General features: G+C 45.8%; 1 long non-coding RNA gene across 1 annotated transcript in view; it reads right to left on the bottom strand.

Moving 5' to 3' along the window:
• Nucleotides 1-317: 317 nt before the first annotated feature.
• LOC129059557 (uncharacterized) overlaps nucleotides 318-14,702 on the bottom strand; it is a 35,574-nt gene continuing 21,189 nt past the window's right edge. The window contains exons 3-5 of the long non-coding RNA XR_008525525.2: nucleotides 4,914-5,213; nucleotides 2,952-3,072; nucleotides 318-840 (exon numbers count right to left, since the gene is read on the bottom strand). This is a non-coding gene — a long non-coding RNA (uncharacterized LOC129059557). The remainder of the gene's footprint in view (nucleotides 841-2,951; nucleotides 3,073-4,913; nucleotides 5,214-14,702) is intronic.

Consider the following 14,702-nt stretch of genomic DNA (forward strand, 5'->3'; position numbering starts at 1 on the left):
AAAAAAGAAAAGAAAAAAAAAAAAGGAATAGAAGTGTTCAAGGACTGAATCCAAGAATGCCCACCATCCAGAGATCCAAGACATGAAAAGAAACCAACTAAGAGGACTGAGGACTCCACTCTCACTTCCTCTTTTCTCTGAGTTTTGGAGTGCCCATTCCTTTCCAGAGTAGCAACAGAAAATTTAAAACTCATGTTTGTTTTTTAGGAATTGCAATTCCAACCTTCTCTTTCAATTCTCACCTTCAAGGCCATGCAGGTTCCAAGGGCTTTGCCCGTTCTGATGAGGAGTGCTAGCATGTCAATTCAGGCCCCAAGATGGCATTGAAACCACCAGAGATTTATTGGATTTCCTGGCCTTGAAAGATAAGGGGGAAAGGGAGCAGCAGTGGTCAGGAAGAGCCTTCAGACTGCATTGTAGCTTTGATGTCTCCAAAAGGAGAGGGAGAAGAAAGGAGGGCTGGGTAGGAAGAGCTTCAGGCTGTAGAGCAGTTCTGAGAACATCTTGTCAAGCCCAACTGAGGCCCCAGCACAAAGCTTGCCCACAAAGTTGTCCATGCTGGCCAGAAATTGCTTGGCTCCAGTACTTCTGCCAAACTATCATTGGCTGGGAACAGCTTGGGGAGAATGCTGCCCTAGCATGAACACTGAGGTCGATCTCAAAGATACTGAATCTGGAGATCGTCTGCTAACTGTAATCCTTCCAGCAGGTTCTTTCTTGAAGCAAGACCTGAGTGCTGCATTCCTATGGCTTCTACAGTCCATCTCTAGTCCTCACAGACCTGCTTCTCCATATAAACTCAGGAAGCAGTTCCTCTGGGGTTTTCATGAGTTTCTCTTCCTGGTGGGGAAATTAGAAGGAGATGAAAACTGACTACAGCTTCTATAGCTTCAGTAGATGCAGCTTCTCAGCGCTGCTAGCCTCCCTCTTGCTAGCCATTTAAAATTCCCTTCACCCTGTTATCACCCCTGCAGGTCTTTATGGCTTACCTGGTGATGTGACGTAAACCCTCATTCTTGAGGGGCCTGAGTCTCAGCCTTCTCAACTGGGGTTGCTGTACCTATCTACATGTCACCTGGGTTCCACATGCATGCCCTCATACTTCCATTGTGTACAGGCAGCCCTATATGCTTTTGCTGATCAGGATCAATTACCTCTGCCAAGATGGCAACTCCTTTTCTACTGTCTCCTAGACACACAGAGTCCAAAGTTCCCTGGCAGCAGCCATAGCTTGTAGTTCAGTGGGACCCTTGCTGTGCCATCTGGCAAGAGTGCATCCTCTCTGAGAACCATGACCTCCAACCCTGCAGAGCCTAGATTTGCGGGGACAGGAAATACCAAGTCTCTCAATGGGTCATTAGGAGTAGTGGTAAGTGGGGACACTCCTGCTTCCATTCCTTGGTTTCCTGATCAATGTATTCATCCTACTGGGGACACAGTGACATTGAGATCTCTGATTTAATGCCTATGACAGATCCTGATGCATAGCACCCATCCTTCAGCTGCCTGTAGAAAGCGATTTCCACACACTGCAAGGCCCACTGCATCTAGATGGTGTGCTTCTGGGTGATATGACCAGTGGATCCCATGTTAATGGGCCCACATCTTCACTTCTTTTGCTGTGAAGGGATCCCTGTGAAGGGAGCTGGTTTTGTTGGATCAAGTCATAAGCTGGGTGAGCCCAGCAGCACCACATTGTAAGATGGAAATGATACATTTGGAATCAAGCCACATGAATAGGTAGTCCAGACCCCAGGTCACCTGTCACAGTTGCACAAGTGTTTCTCCCCCAACTGGTACCTATGCCATGGATCTCAGGGCTGGTCTATGTTGTTTCCAAGTTGAACATTCAAAGGTAGCAGTAGCTAGATCAGCCACGGTAGGTGGGGATCCACGTTGTTTGGCCCATACATGTATGGGCACCCTCTCTGCTACCAAGGCCACTCCATGCCTGTGCCCACCATGCACATGACATCAGCCTGCTGAATTACTTGTCTACTTGGTTGTTGAGTACCTCTTCCATGGTGGATGCTTTCTGGCAGGCATTAAAATGTGATACAAAAATCCTCACATTGTACCCATTCCCATATATGTCTGCCCCAGACCTCCTTGTCTCCCAGACCCCTAATCTGATAAGCAGGCCATTGGCCTCTGCCCATAAATCTCTATAATCTCACCTCAAATCACACAAAGTAGGTGAGCACATGCACCGCTTTCTGCTCCATCCATTGGGAAGATTTTCCATCTCCATCCACTGTGTTTCAAGACGACTCCTGAATGTAGCTGGAGTGCAGCTGCCATACCCTTTTGCGTTTCACCTGTCTAACAACCCAAGCCATTCATAAATCAAGCTAGGGCTTCTTTCTCCTACTCCAGCCCATGGCACACATTTACCTGTGTAACAAACCTGAACATCCTGCACAAGTACCCTTGAACTTAAAAGTTGGGTAATAAAAAGAACTCCCAACATGGCATAGGTACCATTTGGGGGAGAAACACTTGTGCAACTGTGACAGGTTACCTGGGGTCTGGACTACTGTTCATGCAGCTTGATTATAAATGTATCATTTCCATCTTACAATGTGGTGCTGCTGGGCTCACCCAGCTTATGACTTGATCCAACAAAACCAGCTCATAATAGGCAGTTTCAGATACACGATCACTTTGTACCCGATGGCCAAGTGATCTATCTCTGCTAGGGCCCAGGAACACATTATGGGTTGTTTCTCCAGTGGCAGATACTTGTCTGCTGTGGGTGGCATGGCCTTGCTCTGGAATCCCGGGACTTCAACATGAGTCTTTCACTGGGGCTTACAGCAATGTTTCTTTTATCTTAGAGGGGATATTCCGTTAAGCCCCTGAACACTGGACCCCTACAAACTTCACTAAAGTGGCAGGTCCCTGAATCTTCACAGCATCCATCTCGCATGCTGAGGGTACACTTGTCTCACCTAGGCTTCCAGTGTTTAGCCACCTCTTGCTCATCCTGTTGGAACAGCATGACACCATCAATCAGCGTAATGCATTGGTGTGATGTTCTGTGGGGTGTCCGGTTAGTTCAGGTCTTTAGGACTGTATCATGACAGAGGGCAGACAGTTAAGAGAGCGCAGAGGCAAAATTATAAATAAATGTTGCCAGTTTCATGATAAAGTGAATTGTTTCGGATCCTCTTTTCTAATCAGAATAGAAAATAACACATTTACTGAATCAATGGCCACATATCTTATATGTACTTTAGGGTTTATTAATCCCCTCTAGCAGAAATCCCACCTCTAGCACAGCAGCTATGATAAGGGCTATGACTTGGTTGAGCTTGCAGTAGTCTGCAGTCATTCTCCAGGATCCATCTGTTCCCTGCAGGGTCCTGACTGGCAAATTAAATAAAGATATGAGAGGGACCATCAGCAATGCATCCCTTAGGTTTTTAATGGTGATGCTAATTGTCTCCATCCTTCTACGACATAGTGTTTTTTATTTACTCTCTTAGCCAGGAAGGAGCAGGTAGCTTCAGAGGATTCCATTTGACCGTCTCTACTACCATCATTCTTACCTTACAGGCTGAGGAGCCAATGTGGATGCCATACCAACTGCTAAGCTTATCAATCCCAGTTTCACACCCAGGGACTGGGGAAATGATCATATCATGGTTTAACAGATCCAGGAGACCTTTCATCAACTAGATTTTAGCCATGAGTACATTCATATCCTAATATTTGTAAGCCCCCTCTTTAACAGGGGGACTGTGCTCATCCTTTGGGTCTCTGGGCATCAACGTCACTTCAGATCTATCTAGAAGTGTTTTAAATATCTGGGTATCCCCTTTTCTTAGTGTACAATAACCTAAGTAAATATTCTAGTATATACCTCCCATAGCCTTTCCAGATCCTTTCTTTTAAGGACTTATTCACCCCTTCAGTCAACTGGTTCTGGATCTGAAAACTGACACTGGTTCAGGAACTGAGTAAGAGTCCAGATTTATTTATTTATTTATTGAGATAGAGTGTTGCTCTGTCGCCCAGGCTGGAGTGCAGTCGCAGGATCTTGGCTCACTGCAACCTCCGCCTCCTGGGTTCAAGTGATTCTCCTGCCTCAGCCTCCCGAGTAGCTGGGATTATGGGTGCATGCCACCATGCCCGGCTAATTTTTTATATTTTTAGTAGAGATAGGATTTAGCCATGTTGGCCAGGCCAGTCTTGAACTCCTGACCTCAGGTGATCCGTCCACCTCGGTCTCCCAAAGTGCTGGGATTACAGGCGTGAGCCACCGCGCCGGGCCCCATGACTTCTTATTGGGGTAATTTCTCTCAGTCTCCTGCTCCTTCACTCTTGGTTTTTTTGGGGATTGGGGGAATTATAAAGGTTAAACATCACCTTGTAGCCTGCCCATCTATCTTGCTCCTAGGAGTGCCACGCTCTACCAGTCACTGCCACAACTCCATGAAGCTCTTTTAGCTGCCCCTTCAAACTTGCCAGTCATTATGGTAAAAGCTACCAGAGGTGGCTTCTGATGCTTAATGTACCTGGCCTCTGTTACTTGAGAATGAGGAGACATCCCTGTGGATACTAACCAGCCCAGCCCTGTGACCACCTCTCTGGCCTGGAGAGGAGAACTACCACTGGACTTCTTCATGGTGATGGTACCCCTGATAGCCTTGGTTGATGGTGTGTGCTCTGAGGCCTCTCATAGAACATGATCCTCTGGCCTCACATAATGTATCCATTCCAGCTTTCTCACTTCCTTCACCTTCTTTATTTCTTTCTCTACTATCTTTCAGGGGCAAATCAGGCATTTCTATGTTGTTCAGCATGGACCATTACTTTCTCTGAGCTTCTAGGAGCTATTGAATTTGTTGTTGATTGCTGTGCTAAGTTATTGTTTTCCATAACTTAGTGGCTTAAAACAATAAACATACATTATCTCAGAGTTTCTGTGGGTCAGATTGGGAGTGGTTTAGCTGGATGGTTCTGGCCCAGGGACTCATGAGGTTGTAGTCAAGGTGTCAGTCAAGGCATCATCTGAAGCTCTGATTGGGGCTGTAGGGTCTACTTCCAATAAGGCACGCTCACATGGCTGGCAGTTGGTGCTGGTTGTCAGCTGGGATGCCTCAGTTCTGCATGTGGCCTCCCAACCTCCAGGACCTCTCTTCTCCATGTGGCTTCTCCAGAAAGGTGGCCTGGACTTCTTTACTTGGTGGCTGGGCTGAATAAAGAGGCTAAAGAGAAAGGGAGCATACACCTAAAATTTCAACGAATGTAATCATGGAAATGACATCCTGTCACTTCGGCTGTATTCTGGTTATTAGAAATGAATCCACAAGTTCAGCCCACATTCAGTGGGAAGGGATTAAACAAGGGCATGAATATGAGGAAGTGAGGTCATTGAGACCATTATGTTTGAGGCTGCCTACCATAGCTACCTAGCAGCAAGTTTGCCCCCAACTCTGGGGATCTTTAACCAGGTGTTAAATCCTATGGCCCAAGAAAGTGCCCCAAAGTCAATGAATTCTTGCTTATTCAGTCCTATGTTATTACTCCTTGATCAAGAACTCTCAAATCTAACCCTTGAGATCCTTCCCTTTCTCCTCTTGGTTCATGCTAGCTCATTCTTATCAATCATTGTATAGTCTCTTCTCTCCCTTATCAGGCTCAGCACATCCTGAAATGTAATCCTAGGTATTGGAAAGTGAAGGCAGTTCCTGAGGGACCAGAGAACCTGTTCGTTGTAGGGGAGAGGTCTCTTTAGCATCAGTCAGCATGGGGAAATACTAACTTGGGTTACCTCTGCAATCTCTAAGGTGCAGAACCACCTTATGGGGGTGTGGATGAGGCGGTTCATCCCCTTGGATATTACTAATAAGAAGCCCAGAGCATCCATTTAGATGTCCCCATATGGGAGGGGCCAGGTTTTCCAATTAGGATCTTGACTTTAGTAAAACAGACTAGTCTAGGCTGAGCATTTGAATGCCTTTGGAACTCTACACCTCTAACAATCAAGTCCTGCAGCTGTTTCTCAGCTCTGTTAGCCCTTCCACTACAGGAAATAAGGGCCTCTTGGCAAACTTCCAAATAAGCCCTCTGGTTTTCACACTTAGCCTTTAACTGTTTGTATAACTGTTTGTTAAAGAACCTCAGTTTCAGCCGGTGGAGGTGGCTCACACCTGTAATCCCAGCACTTTGGGAGGCCGAGGCAGGCAGATCATGAGGTCAGGAGATTGAGACCATGCTGGCCAACACGGTGAAACCCCACCTCTACTAAAAATACAAAAATTAGCTGGGCATGGTGGCACATGCCTATAGTCCCACCTACTCAGGAGGCTGAGGCACGAGAATTGCTTGAACCCAGGAGGCAGAGCTTGCAGTCAGCAGAGATCGCGCCACTGCACTCCAGCTTGGCGACAGAGTGAGACTCTGTCTCAAAAAACAAAACAGAACAAAACAAAAACAAAAACCTCCCTCTGGTGGGCTTCAAGAAAATTTAGCAAAAAACAGCTAACTCTTCTGTCCCTGTAGACACTGCCTCCCTGAATATCTTTCAAGTGCCTGATTTGTCCCACCTGCAAGACTGTTCCCTTCCACCAGTATGTGTCCCCAGGCCACCACCAGCACAGCTTCAGCAATTAGGCTGCCACCTTGTGCCAGGGACTCTCTGTGTCCCACAGTCTACTTAGGATGGTGTCCTCTTTGCCTCCCTAGTAGTGAGTGAGGCAGTTCCCAAGCCCTATTATTCTGTCTGTTTTCTCCAACCATTCCTGTGCTAGTTGGGGTCCTCTAAGAAACAGATGCCAAGGGTGATGATGTGCAAGAGATTTATCTGCAGAAAGGAGAAGGAGCAAGATTAGACAGGGAGAACCTTCAGACTGCTCTGCAGAACTGGTGTCTGGTTAAGGAGGCTGAGAAGAGGATTCATTAGGAAGAATTTCAGACTCTGGTGCAGTTCTAAGAAAGTTTCAGCCAAGCTAATGGAGAGTGCTCAAGCCATGGTTAGAGGGGCCTGCACTAGAACCCCACCATGTTTAGTCATTGGCTGGGAGCAGCTCTAGGAAGAAGAGCCTGGGCATAAACAACGTGGCAGGTCCAGAGTGGCTATCAGTCAACTACACACCCCACCCCTCCCCAGCTCCTTAGGGGAGGATATCTGAACAGACTTTTCTTGGTCTTCCAGTGTGCAAGTGCCCAACTGCTGAGAACTCCAACTTGCCTGCTCACTGAGCCTGGTGAGAATGTGCAAATATCCTGAGTCACCAATCGTCTGAGTCTGAGGCCCCCTCTGTCCTGGAAGTGCAGCCAAATACCCCTTCTGGACCTCCCCTTACATGCCCCACACTGGCCCTGGGCACGGGCCTGGTCTCAGGAATGAAAACTGATAGGGCATGGAATTGTGGCGAGGCAGGCAGAGAGAGGGTGGGGCATATAGCGCACTTTTAGTGAGCCTCATCTAAGATTTACTGGTCAGACTTGAAAAATCTGAGACACTGAAGATCCCAACAGCCAAATGGGTTCCTCAGGGTTAAGTCCCAAGCAAGAGACTTACATTGTAATTTGAGGGGATCACAGCTGTGTTCCTGCCCTGTCTTTGTAGCCTCAACTTCCACCCTCGGAGTCCTTCCTTTATCTAGAACACAATCTTCTCTAGACTCCTATTTTTAAATGCTGTTCCTTACCCCCCTCCCAATCCTGCCCTCACTTCTCAAGAATGAGATGATGAAATTGCAAATCCTCCCATATGAACTCATTTTCCTGGTCCTTTCCTCAATCCCAGGAATAACCCTGGGTAGGAGGAATGCACCAGGGGGTGCTTACAAGGGGAAGAGCAGATGGGAAGGCAAGCGATCTACTGCAAAATAGGCTGCTCTTCCCCACCAGGAGGGAGCAGTTGATTACACATTTTTTTCTGTGTGGTATTTGGCCGTGTTACCTGTTAGTACTCTAGGAAGAGATCTTTGTGTCTTTGAGGTAGGAAAACAACACTTAATGTCATGCAATGGGTAGACCAAGAAATGGATAAAATCAGGCAATGTATGTGTCCCCTTGCTGCCTCCAGCAGGTGCTGGGGAGAGGGGAGGACATCAGAGTTGGCTTAGCCTACCTGCATGCTTTTGTCTTGAACCTCTTGAGGGTGAAAACGATCCCAGTTCCAAACTGGAGGGGAGCAATACACCCTTTTCTCACCCTGAAGCTTTGTGGGACAGAACATTGTGCTCAACCTGGAGAGCAGACGGCTGTGATTGTTCTCTTTGCGGGCAGGCAGCCCTTGCTTGTTTCCAGCTACAGGACAAAGCTGATGCAGAAAGAGCTAGTCTGGGGATTGGCTTTTGACCAGGAGTTCTTCACAAACATTACAGGCAGAGTGGGGAAGAGTAGAGGTACTGGTCTCAAGGGGATTGGCCTCCAAGGTCTCCAAAGTGGAGCCCCCCACTACTGCCTCTCACCCTGTGTGGACCTGGAGATCTAGTAATCAAGCATCTCTGGGCCTCAGCTGCCAACTCTGATAGATGATAGATAGATAGATAGATAGATAGCACCTCTCTCATAGCATTGTTTTAAGATTTAAGGTAAGTTGTGGAGTGCCCAGTCCAGGCCTGGCATTCTAAGTTCTTATCAATGAAAGCTGCTATAAGTGTAGTATTCCTGGGCTGGGTATTGAGCAGCAGATGTGTACTCTTTCCCAAGCTCAAAGGTGTCTGAAATGTCCCATGACTTCATTACTTTTAAAAAATGATATGAAGTCCAACTCCCAGCCCCTGTTCTATCAGGCTTCAGGAAACTCCATCTCAGTTATTATTCCAAACCCTCTACCCTCCAGGTTTCCCAGGCTGCCCAGACACTGGGGGCTCCACTATAGTTGACTCAGGGGACTAGTGCATGGGCCTTGTCCAGGCTCACCTTGTCAGGTGAGCACCTGAAACCTGAACTCCTGTGCCTCTCAGGGTGCAGGACTCTCATACCTGGCTCCCATGCCTGGTGTCTGCCTTCCTTAGCCCACCTTGAAGCTCTCTGTTCCTCCTCCATTTGCAACTCCCCAGATCCCACATGACCTCAGGGACCTACAAGGAGGTACCTCTAGGACCCATCGTTCACCAACCAGCAGATCTCCCACTGCTTGAAGAAATCCTGTTCCTCCTCTTCTCAACCAAACACAGTAAGGCCCCGCATGCTCCAATCCCCGGGGCCCCAAGCATCTGCTCCTTAGCTTGGTAAGATCTTCACGAAAGAGAACGACAAGCTGGCTTCAGACAACTTCTGCTTTTAGCTCTGAATCACAAACTCCCCCAAGGCAGGAAGGTGCTGGGGTGGGAGTAGTAAGAGTGAAATATACATTTATTTATTTACTTATTTATTCAAACATCTCTTCTATGTGGCAGGTACCATTCTAGTTCCTGAGGTTCATTAGTGAATAAGTTCTCTCTCTCTAGAGGCTCACTTCCTAGCAGGGGGAGTCAGGTGATAAGTGTATAAACATACAAGGCAATTTTGCCTAAAGTGCTATAAAGAGAAGTTTTAAAAAGTAATCCAGGAGAGAATGGGGTGGGAGAATTAACATTTGGTTGGGTGGTTGAGGGCGGTCTCTTTAAGGAGGTGATGTCTGACTGGAGACTCCGCTGCTAGGAAACCAGCCATGCAGATATCTGGGCAGGAATGTCCAGGCGGAGGCATCAGCCCCCACAGTGGGAATGAGCTTGGCCTGTTCTGGAGTCATGAGCAAGGTGGTGGTGCAAGATGAGGCCAGAGAAGTCGCTGGAGGCCAGACCATGACCTTTAATTTGTTAGGATTTTATTTTAAATCCACTAGGAAGCCCACAGGATTTGAAGCAGAGTGGTAACATAATCTGATACTTTTTTTCTTTTTCTTTTTTTTTTGAGACTTCCTCACTCTGTCACCCAGGCTGGAGTGCAGTGGTGTGATCTTGGCTCACTGAAGCCTCAACCTCCCAGGCTCAAGCCATTCTCCCACCTCGGGCCTCCTGAGTAGCTGGGACTAGAAGCATGCGCTACCACGCGCTGCTAATTTTTGTAGTTTTTGTAGAGATGGGGTTTAGCCGTGTTGCACAGGTTGGTCTTGAACTCCTGGGCTCAAGCTATCCTCTTGCCTTGGCCTCCTACAGTGCTAGGATTAGAGGCATGAACCACCGTGCCCCAACCAATATGGTTTTTTTTTTTTAATATCAATAGGTTTTCGGGGAACGGTGATGTCTGGTTATATAAGTCAGTTCTTTAGTGGTGATTTGTGAGATTTTGATGCACCCATCACCCGAGCAGTATACACTGAACCCAATTTGTAGTCTTTTATCCCTCACCCCTCTCCCACCCTTTCCCCTGAGTCCCCAAAGTCCACTGTATCATTCTTATGCCTTTGCATCCTTATAGCTTAGCTCCTACTTATGAGTAAGAACATATGATGTTTGGTTTCCCACTCCTGAGGTACTTCACTTAGAATAATGGTCTCCAATTCCATCCAGGTTGCTGTGAATGCCATTATTTTGTTCCTTTTTATGGCTGAGTAGTATTTGATGGTGTGTGTATACCACAATTTCTTTATCCACTAGTTGATTGATGGGCATTTGGGCTGGTTCCATATTTTTGCAATTGCAAATTGTGCTGCCATAAACATGTGTGTGCAAGTATCTTTTCTGTATAATGACTACTTTTCCTCTGGGTAGATACCCAGTAGTGGGATTGCTGGATTAAATGGTAGCTCTACTTTGAGTTCTTTAAGGAATCTCCACACTGTTTTCCATAGTGGTTGTACTAATTTACATTCCCACCAGCAGTGTAAAAGTGTTCCCTGTTCACTGCATCCACGCCAATGTCTATTATTTTTTGAGTTTTTGACTTTGGCCATTCTTGCAGAGATAAGGTGCTGATATGTATTTTTTTTAAAGGTAACTTCGGCTGGTAGGCAGAGAATGGTTTGTGCAGGGGCAAAAGTGGAAGCAGGAGACATTTGAGAAGCCTCACCATAGCACAGGGGAGACCGTGGCGCCTGTACTACAGTGGGAACAATGCCATTATCCCACCACAGTATACCACCATGGATGTTATTATTTTAATAGTCACACTACTAGATTACCAGCAAAAGCAGTATGGCCTCCTTTATCACTTCTAGTGGGCATTTTAATTACATTCTTTCTTATTTCTCTTTTTATTTAGGAATGAACATATGCAGTTTCCTACTAAGTTATTTTAAATCTTATGCTCTGTCACCATAAAATTAAATTGTATTTCTGAGAAGTATATTCTTATGATGAGTTCTTTATCTTTCACGTTTTCCATTCCCATTTGGTGTTTCAGAACCTCATGGTTAGCCAGCTAGTTCTTCTCCTTATGATGGTTAATTTTACGGGTCAACTTGACTAGGCTAAGGGATGCCCAAATCGCTGGTAAAACATTATTTCTGTGTGTCTGTGAAGGTGTTTCTGGAAGAGACAAGCATTTGAATCAGTAGACTGAGTAAAACAAACTGCCCTCCCCAATGTGGGCAGGAACCATCCAGTCTGTTGAGGGTGTGGATAGAACAAAAAATCAGAGGAAGGGCTAATTTTCTCTCTCTCCTCTTGAACTGGGATATCCATCATCTCCTGTCCTCAGACATTAGAGCTCCTGGTTCTTGAGCCTTCAAAATCCAGGACTTATACCAGCAGCACCTACACCTCCCTACCTCCCTTCCTATGCCCTAACCCCAACATAGACCTTTGGCCTTGGACAGGGAGTTACACTATGAGCTCACGTGTTTCTCAGGCCTGCGGACCAGACTGAATTACACCACCAACTTTCCTGGTCCTGCAGTTTACAGACTGCTTATCATAGAACCTCTCACCCTCCATAATCCCCATCGTGAGCCAATTCCCAACGTAAATCTCCTTTCTATCTCTATGAATCCTTTTTGTTCTGTTTCTCTGGAGAACCCTGACTAACATCCCCTTCCTCTTTCTTCTTTTATCTTCTAGTGAGGATTGGATTTGGTCAACTTCTGTCTTCATTTTTGAGCCAATTCCTCTTCATAACCTTTGCTGTTCTTCACAAAGAAGGCCATCAAAGGCTAAATAAAGATTTCTATCATAAAAATCAGTCATATTTAGTCATAATCATGTGTATCTTAAGCACTTACCATGTGTTAGGCACCAAGCTAAAAATTTGTCTCATTTAATTCTCAAAATGAAATGGATATTTCTATTGTCCCATTTTACAGAAGAAGAAAAGCTCTGGGAAACTAAGCACATTTCCTAAGATCTTATGCTAGAGTGAGTGGCAGAGCCAGCTTATAGGGCCAAGTGTCTGATTCCGAGGTACACTCTTGATTAGCCCCTCATCTATCATTGGTCCAGTGGATGGTTTTTCCAGGCTCGACTAACCCAGTTTGAAAACAGAAGGACATGGAGCTATGTGAGCATAGACCATAGTTGCATTCTTTGCACCTACGGGAAGTAAACAACATGCCAATCCAAGTTCTAATGCAAATAAGACCCTATTTGTTTTCTGAGTCAATCCTTCAGGCATTATCTGTAACAGGTCTGTGGCTCCTCTGGTAAGACTGGGCCTTGATTGAATGTGATGTTGCTGTCAGTCTAGATTTGTGCTTACATATGTGACTGGTCCCCAGATGCCATACAACACTTAAATGCAGCCCAGTAATGGTTCCTGACCACCGCACCTCCACTCCAAGAACACATAGCTGATGCAGCTGCTGAGCTATTTCCTAGCCTAATTACTTTCTTTATTTTCATGCCTGGCCATTGTTAATGACATTTGGCCATCACGCACACAGTAAATAGAATTAGGATGTATTGGAAAAATATGACTTCTGTATAGAAAGTTGAGAATCCAGAAATTGCCATCTGGATTTTATGTCTTCTTGCACAATAAGACAGCCTCTCAAGGCAGCACATTTTGGGAGTAGCTTGGCAACATTCGGCAGCAGCTTGATTCCTCTTTCTTTATCCTGCCTGCTCCCAGATGCTGAGTCCTGCTCTGCAGCTTGAGTGGAGCAGGAGATGGGTCCGTGGAGTAAAAACCTAAGGCTGTGTCTTCCTTGTTCTCTGGCTCTGATCACTGCCAGTCCGGCACAGTTCTGTCTATGCTCATGCTGCCATGCTGCTGCTTTTCCCTCTGAAGTTTTAATGAAATTGTCCTAGTAAGTCTGACCCTCATATTCTGCATAGAGCACCCTTTATTGTTTCATGTATTTTTGAAGGCTAGTAGAGCTTCCTAAGGAAGGCAGGTCAGGAGATGGTAAACCAAAGCTCTCACTAAATGCTAGCCATTACTACTACTGCTACTGGTAAAAACCTCAATGTGGGGTTCGTCCTTTCTTTGCCTCTTACGTCCTTCTTGATGCCTAGAAGAGTGCTGGGTACACAATAGATATTCCTTCATAGATACTTGGTGGCCTGGCTTTATGCTTCCATTTCACTACCTATAAAATATCCATCAGTGTTTTCCAAGCTTCTGTCATTTCCCCATTACCTTTGCATATTGATTACTATCTGTACAATTAATTTTTCGGTATACTTTTTATTTTATTTTATTTTTTAGACAAAGTCTCACTTTTTCACCCAGGCTGGAGTGCAGTGGCACCATCTCAGCTCACTGCAACCTCCGCCTCCAAGGTTCAAGTGATTCTCCTGCTTCTGCCTCCTGAGTAGCTAGGATTACAGGCATACGCCACCACACCCAGCTAATTTTTGTATTTTTAGTAGAGTCGGGGTTTCACTATATTGGCCAGGCTGGTCTTGAACTCCTGATCTCAAGTGGTCCGCCCACCTTGGCTGGGAATCCCAAAGTGCTGGGATTACAGGTGTGAGCTGCCGTGCCCAGCCTTTCTTCAATATACTTTAAATCAATTGATGCTCTTTTAAAAAATTGATTCCTTTTGTAATCTATATATTTCATCACTACCACAAGTTGGAAACCAGCACCTTGTGCATTAGGTGGAAGGGAATGTTGAAACTTAATTTTTAACTATTAAAAAAAATGTGTCCTTGTATTATCTAAAAACGTCTATGTTCCCTGTGAAATAGGACATTGAAGTCTGAGCTTTGCTTGAAGGGGGCGGTGGTCAGGACTGTCAGCGCGCATCAGACCTTAGTGCTTCATTGTGCTCTGGACACGTCTAATTGCTGGTATCTGCATCTCTGTGCATGAGGGATTTTCTGGGAACCATGGAAGGCCCCTCTGCCCTGGCCTGTAGGCTGCCAGGGAATTAACACCCTAAGAGTAGCTGATGGCTGATGGGAATTGGTGGATAAGTACCCTAGCTCCCCATGCCTATTGTGGGATACTATTCCCCAGAGTGTCCCTGTGGGGTTAGACTCTTGTCACTTACTGTAGTAGCTGGCTGAATAACACATCCTTTTTTGGCTGTCTTCCTTTCCTCTTTCACCTCCCCAACCCATAAGCTGTGTCCCTACACTTCCCAAATGAAAGGCTTGCACTTGAATCATGGTTTCCAGGTCTGCTTCTGCTTCTGGGAGAGTCCAAACCAAGTCAGGGGCTGCTTGCAAATCAGGGGTCAGTGGTCATTGTTATACTCACCAGCTAAAGTTTGCATGATGTGTGCTTTGTACAACTGTGCGTTGACTATACCAATTTATCAAATGATAAGTGGGAACAGGTGCAATCACACTTTGACAAATATTTCATTCAGGTGACATTTTCCCCACAAAAGAAATGATTTGAAAATATTTTTCCAGAAAAAATTTTTAAAA

Source organism: Pongo abelii, chromosome 4 (assembly GCF_028885655.2).
Source record: "Pongo abelii isolate AG06213 chromosome 4, NHGRI_mPonAbe1-v2.0_pri, whole genome shotgun sequence".
Taxonomy (NCBI): Eukaryota; Metazoa; Chordata; class Mammalia; order Primates; family Hominidae; genus Pongo; species Pongo abelii.